The following is a 19,261-nucleotide window of genomic DNA, read 5'->3' as shown; positions in this document are numbered from 1 at the left end:
TTCCATGTTGATTATTTCCAGAAAACACAATATTTGGAACCCTGAAAACCCAGACAGTCCTTGGAATTTTTCTCTGTACTTTCCCCCATGGTTTCCAAAAACCCCATGGTTTTCACGACCATGACTCAGAGGGCAAAAAATTGGGGCGGTATCCTGGCATACAGTTCTTTCCCACCGTGGTGGCATAGTGTTCATAAAGCCACAGTTCCATAATGCAACAGGTACTGCAATGTAAAAGGAACATTAGAAATCAGGGCAGAAGCATTGGCATTAAAAGCAGGAAAACAAATGCAATCAATCCCTTGTCCTCAAATTATTATTATTGTCTGAATGCAGCCTCTATTTGATGTGCTCGAGCCATCATGCCTTTTTAAAAAATGTTCCACCAAGGGTCATGTCCTGTGGTTGGTCAAGGTACAGAGGCAGATTATTCACTAGTCTGCCATACCCTACTGGACCCTTAATCTTCTTCCTACAAGGGCCTCTGACAATTTTGGAGTCAGACATCCTTTCTTCTTTGCTGAGTCTGTACAGATTTATCAACCATTATTTGAGAAAGATCCCTGTGTGCATCTTAGGAGGTGATGATAACAGAGCCTGACAAGTTCATTTTAAAAGGGAACTAGTTCTACTTTAAGTTCAGCCTGTCCAAAAGGGAACTAATTCCAGGTCATGTTCATCCCTTTACAAAATAAACTACAGTGGTGCCCCGCAAGACGAATGCCTCGCAAGACGGAAAACCCGCTAGACGAAAGGGTTTTCCATTTTGGAGGTGCTTCGCAAAACGAATTTCCTATGGGCTTCCTTCGCAAGATGAAAATGTCTTGCGAGTTCCTGCGGGGTTTTTTCCCTCCCCCCCCCTTTTTCTAAGCCACTAAGCCGCTTATCAGCTGATCCGCTAAGCTGCTAAGCCGCTTATCAGCTGATCCGCTAAGCTGCTAAGCCGCTTATCAGCTGATCCGCTAAGCTGCTAAGCCGCTTATCAGCTGATCCGCTAAGCCGCTTAACAGCTGATCTGCTAAGCCGCTTATCAGCTGATCCGCTAAGCCACTAAGCCGCTTATCAGCTGATCTGCTAAGCCGCTAAGCCGCTTATCAGCTGATCCGCTAAACCGCTAAACCGCTAATAGCGCTAAACCGCTAAGCCGCTAATGGGCTTGCTTCGCAAGACGAAAAAACCGCAAGACGAAGAGACTTGCGGAACGGATTCTTTTCGTCTTGCGAGGCACCACTGTAATTCTTCACAGTTCAATCCAAGTTCATCAAAATGATCCTCAGAAAATTCTGGCAGCATTTAGAATGCTGCCTTTTGCCGTTCTGAAGTATAAAATATACTTAAGAAGACTCAGAAAACAGTAAAACACACACAGAGAGAGAAGAGTGGACAATAAATTGCTGAATTTATTTCCCCCCAACAATTATGATTTTAAGCACAAATTCCCAAAGTGTTTGAAGAGGAAAAGGCACATGTAAGAGAGTGAACTTCAAGGTGAACTAGAAATTATTCAAGATTCTGCCCCCGAAATGAACTTCTTTTAGTTTACATGACAGGAACATTTGAGAGATTTTTGAACTAATTCAGTTAACTTTGTTGAACCAAAACAGTTCATTCCAAGGCACTAAGTGAAAGTAGATCCAACATGCAGTTATGAACCAATGGCAAAATATTATGGGGTGTTTTTTTTTTTGGGGGGGGGGAGATCATTCAAGTTCAGATCCAAGTATCATAGCTGTTCTTGCAAAAGCTGTAACTTTTAATCTCTACGATGATTCGGAAGATGTCTGTCTGTCTGTCTTTAAATGATCATATCATAAGAGAAATTAAGATAATTTCCTAGTAGTTTAATTTCATTTCACTTTATGCTCATGCCATCCTGACATATATTTTTTGTTTTACCTAATCCTAAAATAACATCTAAGAAAAACGTAGCTATGGTCAACTACTGAATGTGTTCCACAGTTCCAACTGTACTAATTTTTATTACTGTTGTTTGAAAGATTGACACCTGCCCTTTCAACAATATTTTGTAGCTAGTTATTGAATGTTGATATCTGAACAAAAGGACAGGAAGTCTTCCTACTAGCATATTTAATTTTTAAAAATACATGGGGATATATTGCATCTTGAGATATATTGATTGCATGCAATAGGAATGATACACTGTGTGAGAACATTTCATAATCAGATGTCATTTGTGAAACCATTGGTCATCAGGGGCTGATCAATGACTACCTATGAACTATTTAGGTAGGTGAAATATGAATACAACAACAACCTCCTCTACCAGTCCTAATGGTTTTGGGGTGGTGTAAATCGTCATAAAGAATGGAAGATGTTCTCTCAAACCTGTTGCATTATTGAAATATAAGTTAACAACACACACACACGATAACTTCAATGGCAATATATGTTGGTATAATGATTTCTTCAATGAAAGCAACTGTATCTGATCAGCTTGGGATGGAAAGTGATGCATTTTTGTTAGGTTATCTATGGTTTGTATCCACCGTTCTTACCAATAAATTCTTGTTATTCCACTTTTTACTCATCAGGATTCTGCTGTTGGTTCATTGAACTTTTAAGTCACTCATGATCAAATTATACCACAATGGCTTTTGTTCAATAACTGCTCCATACTGTTTGTTTTTGTGTCTGTTTTAAGGACCTTCCAGACTGCAACATTATTATAACCACCATGGTGATCTGATCTTGCATGTAGACTATTATCCCAGCTACAATAATTTAAGACAATTGGATTTGGGGAGGGAAGATAGTGGAGAAAAATACAAAGTATAATATATAACTCTCCCACTTTTCACCATCTAGGTCTCGAAGGACCTTTCAGGAATTAAAAAATACAGTATTTTTGGCATCCATCTTGTCTCAAGAAACAATGGATTGTGTGCCTGGGGGTGAAGTCAAGCTGTCGTGTTAGCACCGAAGTGACCTCCCCAGGGTGCAAGCCTGGGTAATGGGTATGAAGGACTACCCAGACGAAATAACCCCACTCTTGGTCTCATTGGTGTGGTCCAAAGGAAAGCAGAGCAATATATTTGATACCAGCTTGGTTGCAGGTCTTGCTTGAAGAAGGCATTCAAGGCACCATCCAACTGTCTTAGGGACTCCACTATGGATTTGTGTAGAGTTGATGTCCTGCAGAGCAGTGGAGGTTTAGGATAAGAGTTTTCCTTCTCCTAGATGGGCTCCCTTCCCAGGTTGACAAGCCCCATCTGCCCCTCACTTCCCTCTACAGCACATGCAGAAACCACCTTCTTGACCATTGGGCCCATTATTGGTCTTGACCCCTCAGACTGCCAGAGCCTATCTCCACATGCACTGGGCCACACTGGGCATGGAGCTGGGGGTGTGCTGCAAGGGGCACCACAACTATGATGTAGAATGGAAGGCGAGGTGGAGGTGTGCTGAATTTTAGTGTCACACAGCACACAGCTAAAATTTGAGACCCCAAGGTCTGCCACTGACGTAGATCAGGAATTATATCAGAACATGAAGGTACAAGGCTTACTAATTCTAAGCTATGACCTTGTCTCAGCTCCTGAGCTTGGCCTTTAGACTGACTTGCTCTTTCAGACTGACTTTCGGTTTGACTTTTGCCCCCTGGTTCATTTGAGATTGCTGTCCCTGATGACAAGAACCTTTTCAGTTGTGGGTCTGTAGCATGCTCTCTCCAGTAAGTCCCACCTTGCACCTTCATTGATTTCTTTTTTTGCTTGTCATTTCATTATTTGTTGAGATTTACCTTTTCTCCTAGGCTTTCGTTGGACTGAACTGATTTTGTTCTGTTGCTAGTGTGTTGCCAAAGCTTTCTGCTGCTCCCCCCCCCTTTTAAAGGGTGTGTTTATGAATTGCAGGTGTTTGTATGAAAATGTTGGTTTGTTTCAATGGTAAACAGTGACTAACAAATCCGATGAATAAAAATAATTTCTAAAGTCAAGAGAGAATTCAGAGGGGTTTTGGCTCAGACCATAAGAAAATGCTTGTTGTTTCTGAACAGGATTGGGGCTTAATTTTTGCGAATGCACCCTCCCCAATCCAGAACTCAGCCACATTGCTGACACATTTTTCACTGTAAGACAATGAGATGTTTGGGGGGAGGAAATGATTTCATTTTGTTCTGCATACTGGTTTTGACTCAATGGTTGCAAAGTCATTCTACATCTTTTAAAAAACAAGCTCCCTTATCCAAGGAGGTTGTGGGTGCAGAAGTATTGTATATAGGCAGATATAGTCTGTTGTGGTTGCCCGTTGCAGGCATATGGGACTTGGTATATTCATTGTGAATTCAGCGTACGTTGCCTTTGAGAGAGAGAGCGAAGTGACACATCATCATCTGAATGGGTCAAGCATATTCAGATGAAGACGAATGGCGCTTATTTGATTTCTTTAAATCGGAAATGAAAAAAGTGCTCCCTGGAGAAATCATGTTCTTCCTGACTTAGACGATAGACCGAGGCAAGGCCTGCAGATAAGAACAGGCATTTGTCTTTTTTTTTTTTTTTTAAAGAATCTCTGAAGGACGGTCGAGACTGTCAGCTCGCTGACATGTGCATTATCCATGTCATTTTAAACAAAGTGACCTGGAGAAAAGAGCACTCTGGCGTGACATGATAATGGTCTGTTGGATGACAGGTAAAGTACACGCCATAAAGAGAGGCTGTGTGTTATTCCTTTGTTTAACTGACAAGTCGGAGTTTCCTTTCATTCAGACGGGCGGCGATCTCTCAGATCTTCCTTCTTCGGGGTGGGGGTTTGGGGTAGCATCAGAAAATGACAGGAGTTGTTAACAATAAAGGGGGGTCCTTCAAAACATGACGTGGGCAGGTACCAGAGGCTGGCCTGAGCAGACTGTGGCTGAGGGACCAGGGGATCAGAAAGGTCCATTGCCAAGCCTTCCAACAGTACACCTGGGCTCCTGACCCCTATCCTGACCACCTGTGTTGCCTTCAGAGACACTGCCCAGCCTGGACATTGTGACTGGCTTCTTTGCCACCAGTTGCTCACCGCCTCTCACTCCTCCCCCAGGCATGAGTACCACTTGCTATGTGCACAGAGCTATTGCCATGTCAGATTGCCCAAGATGCAATGTCCAACCATGTTGAGAAATAATGTGAGGACAGGTGGTGGGGAGGACACAGGAAGTTACTGTACCGTATACTACATTGATTCGTCTAGCTCAGCCTTGCCTACCCTGACTAACAGTGCCTCTCTCCAGGATTATGGTGAGGGGGTCTCTTGCAGCCCTACCTGGAGATGTTGGGGACGGAGCCTGGGACCTCCTGCATGCAAAACATCAGTTCTGCCAAAGTGTTGTGGCTACTTTCTGCCGTTGGTCCCTCATCACCTGAGTGGTCATCACCAGGGCTCCCTGTGGTCCAGCCTCTTGTCTGGTGTTTCTTGCCTTTATTTGGGAGAACTGTATGGAGAGGACTACTGGTGCAAGGATGGGGATAAAATTCAAGGCCAGCATAGCAGTGTTGCTAAACAGCCTCGGTCCAGTATACCTGAAGGAGTGTCTCCACCCCCATCGTTCTGCCCGGACGCTGAGGTCCAGCGCCGAGGGCCTTCTGGCGGTTCCTTCATTGCGAGAAGCAAAGCTACAGGGAACCAGGCAGAGGGCCTTCTCGGTAGTGGCACCCACCCTGTGGAACGCCCTCCCATCAGATGTCAAAGAGATAAACAACTACCTGACATTCAGAAGATATCTTAAGGCAGCCCTGTTCAGGGAAGTTTTTAATGTGTGACATCTTAGTGTATTTTTGGTCTTTGTGGAAGCCGCCCAGAGTGGCTGGGGAAACCCAGCCAGATGGGCGGGGTACAAATAATAAATCATCATCATCATCATCATCATCATCATCATCACCATCATTATTATTATTAGGTTCTGCTCTTGATGTAGGATGGGGTAAAGAGACAGAGGGGGTATGTGGGGCTCACGGGCTTGAACGCCTGCTCAGTAGCTTTTATACACATCACATTCTCTCCAGAGGTGGTGGTACATTCTGTTTCCTGACATATTTCCCCCTTAGCAACTCATTGTCATAGGTATCAGTAACACAAGCCCCACTCTCCCTTCCCTCCCCACAATGCAGGCACACACTGTTCCCTCCCTCCCTCCCCCCTTTTTTCTCTCTTTCTTTCTTTCTTTCTTTGGTCCCATTTTGTGTCGAAAATTTGTATTTACTTTGGGAATGTAATTTGTTCCTCATGGATAATATGACCCTTAGCGGCGCTGGATCATGGGTTAGTTGAAGTGATATTTTCCGCTAATGGTAGTCGTACATCATTGCTGTCAGCTCGGGTTAGGAGGAAAGCACATTACAGCTCCATTTTACCTCTGCAGGCATCGGGGATTATTTGCCATGAGTGAGTGTGACATGACCGCACTACAGAGTGCATTAAAATTTTACTAGCTTCTCCAGCAAGTTCCCCGACTCCTGCCGGCGCTTCAGGCAGGCATGCTGACGGATACCTCCGAGGGCCTAACTGCCCACACCAAGGAGACTCAATGTCAGCGGGAAAAACAGGCTCTGCTCCTTCCCCCCCCTCTCCTTGTGATTTTTACCCCTTTGGTGGCAAGGCCCTCCTCTGATGTTAGGCTAAACTGTCATGGAAGGCAGGCCGTGGCAGGAGCGTCTTGTATCCATTCGGATGCAAGCACTGATCTCCTCCCAAGTGAGGAAAGGCAAGTTATTGGGCAGAGACTGAATACAAGGCAAGGCAAATCAAAGCAAGCCCTTACTATGAGAGCAGCATGTGGTAGAAGGGGCATCCATGCCCGGGCAGACTATCTCTCCACCTGTCGGCTTTCAAGTCTCCCTTTTAAGGTGCTGATCATGGCAAGCAATGAATGCACACTCCATTCACCTCTGCAGGCAATCATAGGATGGTAGAGTTCGAAGGTACCGCAAGGGTCACCTAGTCCAACCCCCTGCAAAGCAGGAACCCCTGCTAAATAATCACTGACAGATGGCCACCAACCTCTGCTTCTGTTTCAGCATGCAGTTCTCTGGCCTCTCTGAATTGTTATCCTGAATTGTTATCCTAGGCACTGCTACTGCCTAGTTCTACACTTCCTCCATTTAGATTGACTGGAACACTTGTTGTTATTGTTTAGTCATTTAGTTGTGTCCGACTCTTCGTGACCCCATGGACCAGATTACGCCAGGCACTCCTGTCTTCCACTGTCTCCCGCAGTTTCGTCAAACTCATGCTGGTAGCTTCGAGAACATTGTCCAACCATCTTGTCCTCTGTCGTCCCCTTCTCCTTGTGCCCTCCATCTTTCCCAGCATCAGGGTCTTTTCCAGGGAGTCTTCTCTTCTCATGTGGTGGCCAAAGTATTGGAGCCTCAGCTTCACAATCTGTCCTACCAGTGAGCACTCAGGGCTGATTTCCTTAAGAATGGATGTGTTTGATCTTCTTGCAGTCCATGGGACTCTCAAGAGTCTCCTCCAGCACCAGAATTCAAAAGCATTGATTCTTTGGCGATCAGCTTTCTTTATGGTCCAGCTCTCACTTCCATACATCACTACTGGGAAAACACATCACTACTGGGAAAACATTGTCTTTGTCCATGGAGTTTTCTTGGCAGGGATACTGGAGTGGCTTGCCGGTTCCTGCTCCAGGTGGATCATGTTTGGTCAAAACTCTCCACTATGACCTGTCCATCTTGGGTGGCCCTGCACGGCATAGCTCATAGCTTCTCTGAGTTATTCAAACCCCTTCGCCATGGCAAGGCAGTGATCCATGATACAACATACATGTAGCCATTCCGCTTGATGGTAAATGAAGTCACAAATCACTACGACACATCCTGCTTTGGATACCTCCTTCATTTCATTCTCCATCTCAGTAGAGTGGTACCTCATTTCTCTTTTTTAAAAAAATATTTTTTTATTAACCGGCCAATCAAATCAAATTAAATCACATCACATAAATTCCGAATTACAAAGCCGAATTTTAAATTTTTGTACCTCATTTCTCGAATGTAATCCACATTTGGGTTCCGAAAAATGTTTGAAAACAGAAGCAGTTACTTCTGGGTTTTTGGCATTTGAGAACCGAAATGTACAACAACAGAGGTACCTTGGCTCCAGAATACCTTGGGAGTCGGACGTTTCAGCTCCTGAATGATCAAAAACCGGAAGTGAGTGTTCTGGTTTTCGAACTTTTTTGGGGGAAGCTGAATGTCCAGTATGGCTTCCGCTATTGTTTATGGTGCGCCTGTGCAATCAGGGACCAATCGGAAGGTGCGCCTTGGTTTCCGAATTTTTCGGAAGTCGGATAAATTTCCAGAATGGATTCCATTTGACTTCCAAGGTACGCCATATTGGACTTTTGGGGCATGGGAAGTGAAAGTACATCTCCAGGACTGAATTAATTTTGGGGCCTGTTTCAACTACCAGTAATGATTCTGTTTCAGTAGAGAAGTATGATCCCTTTTGGTTTTCTAACTTGTTTTACTTCTTTTCAATGCTATCCTCAAGACATCCTCCCTGTCCTTCTTATACAGTTGGAGTGACTAATCCTTAAAAGTCTTAAGGGGTCCTATATATGACAGCCCCCCTACAAATATTCTACTGAATGTGCACACATTTTCCCAGGCAGCGGCATAGTGCAGAGAGCACCCAGCCACTTCTGTCACTGGGCTCTATTGAAATTGGCTTCACGAATGCGAACCAGGAAGTGACCTCTACAGACAATGGAATGACTTTTCTGTTCTTATCTATGCAACTGTGATCTCCTGGGTGACGCAGGCACTGTTAGGCAGTTAAACGCACATACGTACTCTGTCCGTTTCCTCCCCACCCCACCCCTCCACGTGGCCCTGGGCACTGGCAACTCCTGCTATGCCACTGTCCCCAGGCATATTTACTCACCATGCTTCAGTCATTCCAAGAGTCTACCCATGGCTTCCATCCCACCCTCCAGCTGCCTCTGTAAGCTCAGGCTGAAAAGGACTTCCTTAGCCCTGGTTAAATAAGGATTCCTACAGTTTGGTGATAATCTAAATAGTAAGGTTTCTCTCCCTCACTGCAGATCAGAAATATTTGACTCTGTGATTAAGCACAGTTATGTGCACTTAGAACAATTCAGAAGGAAAAAAAGGTTGAAGATAATCAGAACTTTGGTTTTGTTTTTCTTAGCATGGGAAAGAATTGAGGGTTTGGGGAGACTGCAGAGACTGTCTAAGAACCTGGCCAAAATGTTCAGGTTACTGAGATTCTTTGCTCTTGTTCAACAGCATTCATAAACAACTCAATATTTGGAAAGTCTCTAAGCAGTATACAACATAAACACGATTAAATGATGAAAACAAAAATACAGCATAAAACCCCTAGAACTGTAGTGTGGAATCACATGAAAACAAGAATTCAAACAAATAAAAGCAGAATTCAGTCTTATGGCTCAGGGAAAACCTGGGCGGAAAGTTGCAAGACATCAGAAGCAGCTGATGGTTGGAGAAATTGGAGAAGACATTGGAGGCCACCTGGTCCAGCTTTCTGCTCAATGCATGATCTTCAATGTAGGATGTCTCAGCTACCACCAGGACATAGAAAGACATATGGCAGGATTTTTATTGTTTATTGTTCAAGTGATAAATGGCAAATCACATCTCCAATTAGCTGTCTAAGCAAATCACTGCTAAGATTATCACTGCTGATAATCTGTGCCATGCAGGGAAAGTTGGAGCACCAGAGAATTCCCTCTAACCAACCACTTTGCTGACGCATTAGAGTAGATGTTGACTCCTCAAAGGAGGCTGCTATAACTGTACCTCCTCAAATTCCTCATCAGGTATGGAGATAGTTTCTGGAGGGTTCAGGGGGCTCTAGGAAGCAAGGTCTCAGGCAGAGTCTAATCCAAGTGCTCCACAGGTTCCAAGAATCCAGGGACCCCTGGAGTAGGGTGCATCATTTTAGGGGTGTGTGTGAAACTTAATTCTTTCACGTTTCTTCAGTGAAAGGTCTTAAAAATATGTTTTGGGGTATGAGGAATTCAAACCTGCTATTACGTTTTGTGATTGGGCAACATTTAGCTTGGTAGGTCTATGTTTGATGAAGAAGCACATGAATTGCTTTTAGAAAACCAATGAATTTTAATTTTACCTTCTGAAAATGTCAGGTAATGCTAAGTAATGATAATATATATAACTGCAAGTACTTGGCAATCATTTTTAATGATTTCTGAGCAATTTTACACACATTTTACTTACCAAGCAAAACCAAATTATATTAATCTAACCAAAATACCTTTTGAATTCCCAGGTTATGCTACAATGTGTTTTTTTAGTGCCCCTCATTTTTGGAAGTTGAAAGTTGAAAAATTCAACATTCCGCAGCCATAGAGGGCTCTTCCCTCAACTCCTGAACCTGCACCCTTTCCCCTAGCTCTTGCTATAATTATTCATTCATTCATTCATTCCCCGCCCATCTGGCTGGGTTTCCCCAGCCACTCTGGGCGGCTTCCAACAGAACACTAAAATACAATAACCTGCTGACCTGCACCCAGCTCCTGATCCCCTACTTCTGTCTCTGCTGAGAGCAACCTCTCAGATACAGCTGGTGTCAGTGAAGGAATTGCAGACAGGGGAAGGTTTCTCTCCATTGGTGGTACTGAACCCCACAAGTCACTGGTCCTTTCCCCTGAGTCATTCTCCTCACCCTCCCATTCCAGCACATCTCCAGCTGCACTCTCTGCCTCATCCCCTCTCTCCTCAACCCCTTCATCCTCCAACTCCTGCCAGTCCCTGACAGGATGTAGCTATGGTATCTCTGCCATGGCTGCCCAGCCATCAATCTTTCTCCATTATTTTGGAGCCATGCTACCTGTCCAAAAACCTTTCACCATACTTGCAATTTACAACTGCAATTTCATTTCTAGAAATTGAAGATCACAGAAGGTTTGCTGCATCCCTAGATTTACATACCCTTTAACATTTCTCCAATGAAATCAGGGACGTCCCATTCCATAATGATAATTTTGCTATTTATACCCCACACATCTGTCTGGGTTGCCCCAGCCACTCTGGGCAGCTTCCAACATATATATAAAACATAATAAAACATTACCCATTGAAAAAACTTCCCTATACAGGATTGCCTTCAGATGGCTCAGGAGATCGGATAATTCCAAACCTTCCAATATTTCTCCAATGAAAATAGGGACAACCTAAGGAAAAGCAGGACATTTTGGGATCAAATCAGAAACCGGGACAGCTTCTCTAAATCAGGGACGTTGCTGGAAAATAGAGACACTTGGAGGGTCTGGATTTTGATGGCATCTTTTCTTAGTTTATGTGGTTCCAGGTGCATGGCTTCCAGGCCTCAATGTCTGCTGTGGCCTGTATCTTTTGATGTTGATGAGGATGCACATAAAACAAAGAGGTTTTGTGAATTAGGCCTTGTGGACCACATTCAAGGAAGTTGCTCTTCCATAACAGCAGCAGCCTAATTGGTTTGGCTTATTACAGTACTTGGAGCAATTGGGCCACATAGAGATGGTGTTCTTTTTCTAAGGTATCATTTTTAGAATCCAGTTGCATTAGATTCATTGATAAGTGATTTTATCCTGCGACTTATCCATTCTGTCAGTTCTCCTGCAGGCAGGGAAGCTGGATAGCTCTGTGGTTAATGCATAGTTGTGACTCTGTTTCGTAGCTGCAAACCAGTTTCAGGTGCTGGGAGGATATCGTGTATCCGTGACATATGTAGCAGTTCGATCATCAGCTGGGGATTTGGGGCAGCATCACGGTAGGTACCACTTAACCTTGCCAGCTAGAATTTGAGGCCTTTTCAAAAGGGGATTTCTGAGAAGCTGGGTCCCAGAAAACAGAATAATGGGAACATATAGAAGAGAGAATCTAAGGGAAGGGCAGATGGAATAGGGGGTGTCAATGCCAGGTCAGATCAATGGGCAAATCTGAATCTCTGTCCTCGGTTAGGATCTCTAAATCAGCCAGTCCTGTTTCTGATTTGGAAAGGAGTACATTAAGAGTTCCCTATAGTATCTGTTTCCCTTCCTGCAATTCCAAATATTGTACAGAGCATACACAAATTGCCCTCAACTTTCATTTGCGTCTAGGGCTAGGAGAGAAACTCAGTTAAGTTCACATTGAGACTACCTATTTCACACTTCCCGAAAGGAACAGAAATGCGGCCATTATTCAAAATCTGCACTACTCTGAAATTTTGTCAATGCAGTCCTCCAGTCAAGTAATGTGTACAAAAATTTTAATGCTAGGCTAAAGTGGGTGTGAAAGTTCACACATTTGTGAAAACTGCATACAAACAAATGCCTTGTATTCCTTCAAATGTTTTCTTTCTTTCTTTTTAACATTAATATTTCAAATGACCTCTTGTCCAATATGCAACCCAAGCACAGACCTATTTAGCTTTCCATTCACCATTTTCATTCCAGGAATACGTCAGTCTAGACTTTTTTTTAACAGAAAACTCTCTGGGTTTGTGTGTGTGTGTGTGTGTGTGTGTGTGTTCATGCACACAATTTATATGTAACAAAATGCTTATTTAAATTAATGGTAGACTTTCATTACATTTTATGCGTGTTTCTGTTCAAGGAAAAACTGACTAAAGAGCTTTCAGTTAGCAGCTTTGGCAAATGATTATAAATCCCAGCACTTAACGGCTGTGATAACATTAATCAGAATGAACTGGCTGGCTATTAATGTAGATGTCATATCCAATTCAACAGAAATTCCATTGTAATTTAGCATTAATTAACGTCCACTTATTGTAAATGGCACCAACCAGCCACTTTTCTTAAAGCAAATGGAAATAAGAATGACTCCCCCTAAAGTCTGTTTTATTTTTTTTAATGGAGAAAAAGAACTCAAAGCCACAAATTCACAGAAGTAGTAGCTTTGTTATGATGCCTGCTTGGGGGGGGGCATAATGGCCATTTAGACCAGCCCCCTGTTCTCACAGCTGGAAGTCTGCAAGCAGGACCTGGGTGCATCAACTGTGTGCCACTCAAGACAGGAAGGCACTGGTGTTCAGAAGCTTACTACCTCTGATACTGGAGGAAATATAGCCATCACGACTAGTAGCCATCACGACTAGTAGCCTTGTCCTTCTTGGTGCAATGGGTCAGCACATCTAGCTGTTAATCCGGTGGTTGGTGGTTTGAACCCACCCAGAGGCATCTGTGGGCAGGATTCCTGCATTGCAGCAATTTGGGAGAGATGACTCCGGGGTGACCTGTTCCAGTTGTATGATTCTTGATTTATTTATTTTTCCTCGTTCATTTGCACGAGGCTGCTATTTACCATAACACACTTGATCAAGCTCACAACTCTCACATTGGGGAGGGGGGGACTTTAGCTCTTACTCTCCCTGCTACGGTACCAACAAAAATTCCCCACTTCCAGATGGCAATTAGGAACATTAGCCTCCAGTTAGGACAATCTTCGCTGGCAGCACTGGGAATTTCCTTTGGAATGCAAAGGGCAGTCTCTGAAAGGAGATTGTCAGGACTGTGTCAGGGAGAAAAGGGAGCACTCCTGTCTCCCATCCAGTGCTGGATTTACATATAAGCTTTGTTGTTGTTTAGTCGTTTAGTCATGACCGACTCTTCATGACCCCATGGACCAGAGTACACCAAGCACTCCTGTCTTCCACTGCCTCCCGCAGCTTGGTCAGATTCATGTTGGTAGCTTAGAGAACACTGTCCATCCATCTCATCATCTGTCTTCCCCTTCTCCTTGTGCCCTCAATCTTTCCCAACATCAGGGTATTTTCCAGGGAGTCTTCTCTTCTCATGAGGTGGCTAAAGTATAAGCTAAACAAGCTATAGCTTAGGGCTGGCTAAAGTATAAGCTAAACAAGCTATAGCTTAGGGCTCCACTCTCTTGGGAGCCCCCAAAAAATTTAAAGGAAAAAAAACCCTGGATGTCCATTTCCAAATTGTAAGATAAAAAACAAATAAAAGAAAACCTACATACTGCAACAGTGTAGGCTTCTAAGATGTAAGTAACGGGCCCTGCCTGCTAGCCTGCTCCCTAAAATATCATTGGTTTGCTCATTTCTGTATATAGGGTGCCTACATTCTGCATGGCAACATGTGCAAACAGCTTTAGATACCTATTAGGTCCATAAATTACCATGTAGCATATATTCAACACAAAAAACAGTGACAATTGGTTGTTGACAAAGGACAGCTGCACATATAAAGGGCCCCATTACCTTCAGTAGCTTAAGGCCTCATCAAACCTAAACCCAGCCCTGCTACCATCACCTGCATTGCTTCCAAGGCTGGTCTCTTTTACCACTATTTCCACCACAAAAAAATGTGCATGTTATTTGCCTTCAATCAGTTAACATCCCATTTAGATTGGCCTTGAACTACCAGGGGCTGTGTCCAACGAGGTTCTAATCTAGACAGTCCCACTGAAATCACTGCACCTGTGTTAATTGTGTTGATTCATTTAAATGGCTCCATGCTGAGGCTACATCTGCACTACACATTTAAAGCGATACTATACTACTTCAAATAGCTGTGCCTTCCCTCGAAGAATCCTGAAAAAGGACAGTTTATTAGGAAGACCGTCTGTTCCCCTCACAAAGCTACCATTCTCAAGAGCAGTTTAACTATCAGTTTCTGGGAACTCTGGGAACTGTGGGAGGAGTCTTCCAACAATTCTCAGCTCCTGTGACAAACTGCAGCTCCCAGAGCATTCTTGCCAAGTGCCCCGGAAAAACGGGACATCTTGATTTTTTTCCTTTTCTTGCAAGATCATGGCAGTCATTCTGGGTGCCGCAATCTCTCTCTCTCTCTCTCTCTCTCTCTCTCTCTCTCACACACACACACACACACACACACACACACACACTGCCCTCTCACCCTGCAAAAAGCGCTTGCCCAAGAATGTCCTGGTTCTTGAAATGAAAAAGTTGGACAGTATGCTGGAGTTATTAAAGGAGACCCATGACTGCTTTAAAAATAAGGGGTAGATGTGATCTAAGCTAGGAAGACATCCTGTGGAGTGTGACCTTTCCCTAGCAACAGGTTCTGCTTTCACGTAGCACCCCAAGAATAATTTTAAGCAGTGTTGCTAAAGGATCTACATTACCATGTAGTTGACAAATATATATACCTTCTTGAAACTTCATCATTGAGTCAATCCAAGCAGTGTGCCAAGAAGAGATTCTTCATTGTATGTTTTTGAGGACTTTTTTTTTGCAAAAAGAAACGATAGTCTCTTCCAAGCTTCAATTCTAAAAAAAGAGAAAGAAAGAAACCCAAACTCAAACCAAAAACACCTTAACTCATGACCCCTGTCTCTCGTTAGCAGAGAAATACAATCTTTTCTCTGTGTGCTCTGAGTCCCCATGCCTATTATGCTTTCAGGAATCAAAGTTTCTCATTAAGGCTTTCTAGCCTTCTGCCAAACTGAGCAGAGCTGGAAGTATGGCTTTGTATTGGGGAGAGGGGCCTACCGTTCTCTCTGTGTCTGTCACTCCATCTTCTATAGCACAAAAATGATGCTCTTCCAAAAAAAAAAGAAAAAAAAGAATTTCAGTTGAACTACTTCTGTGTGAGAAAAAGAAACCCTGCAAATTTTGAATTTTTCTGCTGCTGGAGATGGCTCAGGGTTGCTTCCTTGTGAGGAAAAAGGAAGATAAAAATGTCCTCAAATGAAATTGGAGCAGGAAATATACAATTTGTTTGCTTGATGTGAAAGGGAGGACATGGAGGTTTGCTTATATTATGTCAGGCCATGTCCACACCATAGACTTAAAGGACTATGAAACCACTTTAAACAGTCATGGCTTACCCAAAAGAATTGTGGGGAATGTAATTTGTTAAGGGTGCTGATAGTTGTTATTCCTCTCTGAGAACTACAATTCCCAGAGTTCCCTGGGAAGAGGGATAGACTGTTAAACCACTGTGGTGACTGTAGCTCTGTGAGAGAGATAGGGGTCTCCTAACAACTCTCAGCACCCTTCACAAACTGCAGAGCCTAAGGTTCTTCTGGCAGCTATGAGTAAAAAGATCAGATAGGAAGGGGTAAAAAAGAATACCTCTCCTGGCAACACTAGAAGTGCCTGGGGACTCGGATCTCAAAAAAATAATAATCTTCCTATGTATTCAGTGGTCTGTGTTTGCCTGAGCTTGAGTCTGGACTAAGGATTCTGAGCCCCTGTGTTCTGATTCGATATATGATATCCAATCATAGAAGATTTCAGGATTTGGGCCTCTGCCATTGGCCCTTGAACTCTAAGTCATGATTTGCAGCTTGGAAGTTTAGACAGCCAATCATGGTGGGAGTGGGAGTAGCCCAGGCCTTCAGAAATATATATAAGCAGTTGCTTTGACCCTGCTGTCAAATTCTGTTAGGTCAATATCACTGTGCCTTGCCTTCACTACTTGCCTACTCCTGGTTTCTTTTTATTATTATTTTATATTTATTAAAAGATAAAAAGTACATAATTAGAAGTGCACAGAGTAAGAAAAAGTGAAAAAAGAAGAAAAAGAAATAGCACCCATGTAGAAAACAAAACAGAACAACAACCACAACAACTTGTATACATTACAAAAAGTTGTTATTGTAGTTAACCAGGCCTTAACCTAATATAGTATTTAAAAAAGAGAAAGAAAATCAATTCCAAATATTGTTTGTCCACGGCAAGTCTATGTTTGTATGCAACTTGTTCATGTGCATTGAGTTTGTACATATTTTCAATTCAATCATGGAAGGGAGCTGCATTTTTATTTTTCCAGTTCATCAATACCAGTCTTTTTCTTGTAGTAAAGACGCAGAGAGTCCATTCATAATGTCCCTTTGTTGGATTCAATGCATTGCGTATATGATTCAAAAGGATATTTTCCTCTGCAAATTTAAGATTATCAGGACATTGCTTAAGCCTGGTTTCAAAATATTTGAGAATCCCTGTCATGGGTTGAATTCAGACAGCACTTTATTTCATTTCCCAGTGTTTCCTTATCTGATAATTTTTGCATCTTAGGTGATCTTTCACACGGCACCAAAGCTATTTCTGGAAATCTAGCAAAATCTGATGGAAGTTTTGCACTCATCTCTGTGTTAATTGCTTTCAGGAAAAAATCAGTTTGCAACCCTGTTAGCCTAGAAAATGATGAGACAAAATTTGGAACAGACATACAAATATTTCCTGCTGTTTTCATGGGGGAACAGCACATTTGACATTCACTGTTTTGTTTCACCACAACATGTCATAAGAGGCAAAGTGATGTAAGTGCATAAATTTATGTGTGGTATAGAGAAAGTGGATAGAGACAGGTTTTTCTCCCTCTGTCATAACACTGCAACTTGTGGGCAACCAGTGAAGCTGAACGTTGGAAGATTCAGGGCAGAAAAAAGGGAGGCAGTGATGGCCACTGTGGTGTTTGCCCATTCTTTTGAAAATGTCTGTACAGAGGGAGAGAAAGAGTTAATAGGTAGACCAATAGAAAAGCCAGAGGCGGAGCCTACATGTTTATAAAAGGGCTTAGCCCGAGGTTTGGGTTGGTTGGTTTTAGTTGGTTGGTTGGGAAAGGCAGTTGGGAAAGCAGTTGGCCGGCAGTTGGAAATAAAGAGACAGTGCGATTGGTTCTTGTGTGAGGGGAGGTAGAAGAGTTAGACACAGGATAAAATAAGACCAAGAAGAGTAACAACGTTTGAATGCAGTTAAAGTTTATTTGTGTTTGCAATAAACTAGAGTGGTACCTCGGGTTAAGTACTTAATTCGTTCCGGAGGTGCGTTCTTAACCTGAAACTGTTCTTAACCTGAAGCACCACTTTAGCTAATGGGGCCTCCAGCTGTTGCCGTGCCGCCAGAACACGATTTCTGTTCTCAACCTGAAGCAAAGTTCTTAACCCCAGGTACTATTTCTGGGTTAGTGGAATCTGTAACCTGAAGCGTATGTAACCCAAGGTACCACTGCACACTCTTCTTTGTTAACTTAAGAACCTGACTGAGACTAAGTGATTTACTGGGGAGGGCCTAGTTGGTGGCAGCGCATTTGTGGCGTATGGGTCAATAGTCCATGAGATGGCTGGGGGCTCCATACGAACGCCACAGCCACCAACTTGGATGGCTTTAGAGGAGGACTGAACAAATTCATGGAGAATACGGCTATCAATGGCTACCAGCCATGATGGCTATGGTCTACTTCCACAGTTGGAGGCAACAATGTTCTGAATTCCAGTTGCTGGAAGCCATGGGAGGGGATAGGGCTCTTGAGCTCATGTTATCCTCCCTGGTTTCCCACAGGCATCTGGTTGGCCACTGTGAGAACAAGATGTTGAACTAGAAGGACCCTTTTTATTTATTTATTTCACACAACACAAAATCACTTTTGGAAATCAAGGGAAACTTGCAGAATTTTTGTGTGCAGTTCCATGTTAATTGTATTCAGGAAAAAAACCAAATCCACTGGCAACCCCATTAACTCAGAAACTCATGGGAAGGGATGAACTTTGGGGTGGTATACCATACCTTCCAACACGACATGGCCCAAATCCAGGGTGCCATTTTCTGGGTCCACACCTGTGTGATATTGTGCCCCCCCCAAAATGCTTTTTTCTAGGCACGGTGCCCCAAAATATGTGTCTTGGGGTGCCACACAAGATCAATACCCTGGAAAAAAATGCTTTTTTGGAGGGGCAGTGATCTTGCACGGTGCCCCAAAACACATGTTTTTCAGTGCCATGCCCCACCCCTAGAAAAAATATTCAGCCCCAAATCATGCAAAATTGTTCTTGCAAGAGAAGATGTCCCATTTCTTTCCAGGGCAGTTGATGGTTACAATGTACAGCCTTGCAGTTCTTTCCTACAATTTAATCAATCAAACAGCCAGAGTTCCATAATGCAACAGGTAATGCGTTGCAGAATGAACGTTAAAAACAGGGCCAGTGTTAAAACCAGGAAAGCGAACACAATACCCCCCCCACATCCGAATCCACCCTTAATGTAAGCCTTCTACTCTCTGTACCTCCCAGCTGATAGAGCAGCCATGAAAACGCCAGCTTTTGTACCCAATATGTTCCATTGCTACTGAATAGGTCTTTTAAAATTGGTGTGTGTATGTGTGTGTGTTTTTATAGTCCTTCTATGACAGCTCTATTCATAAACCACCACAGAAAACTCTTATAAGTTCATGTTTTGTATATATTAGTTCTACCAAACGCTTAGGTGATTTTTTTTTTTTTTATGTAGAAAAAAAAAAACAACCTTGTGCATTTCACTGCAGCTATTGTAC

The 19,261-nt window shown here is 43.1% G+C and overlaps 1 protein-coding gene and 1 long non-coding RNA gene across 7 annotated transcripts in view; one reads left to right on the top strand and one right to left on the bottom strand.

Annotated features, from left to right (window-relative positions):
• The window catches only part of AUTS2 (activator of transcription and developmental regulator AUTS2), a 685,027-nt gene that overhangs the window by 456,422 nt on the left and 209,344 nt on the right, over nucleotides 1-19,261 (top strand). The gene's annotated exons all lie outside the window — the stretch shown is intronic.
• Nucleotides 143-18,532, bottom strand: LOC307204365. 2 transcript variants are annotated; one of them, XR_013833641.1, is made up of 3 exons: nucleotides 17,493-18,532; nucleotides 15,135-15,255; nucleotides 143-224 (listed from the first exon to the last, which is right to left on the bottom strand). It is a non-coding gene; the product is annotated as an uncharacterized lncRNA (long non-coding RNA). The 2 variants fall into 2 exon arrangements; XR_013833642.1 differs by lacking the exon at nucleotides 17,493-18,532 and adding an exon at nucleotides 15,478-16,192.

This window comes from Podarcis cretensis (genome assembly GCF_951804945.1).
Source record: "Podarcis cretensis genome assembly, chromosome: 15".
In the NCBI taxonomy this organism is placed as follows: domain Eukaryota; kingdom Metazoa; phylum Chordata; class Lepidosauria; order Squamata; family Lacertidae; genus Podarcis; species Podarcis cretensis.
Note: the sequence above shows the minus strand (reverse complement) of the source record. Positions and strands in the feature narration are given on the sequence as shown.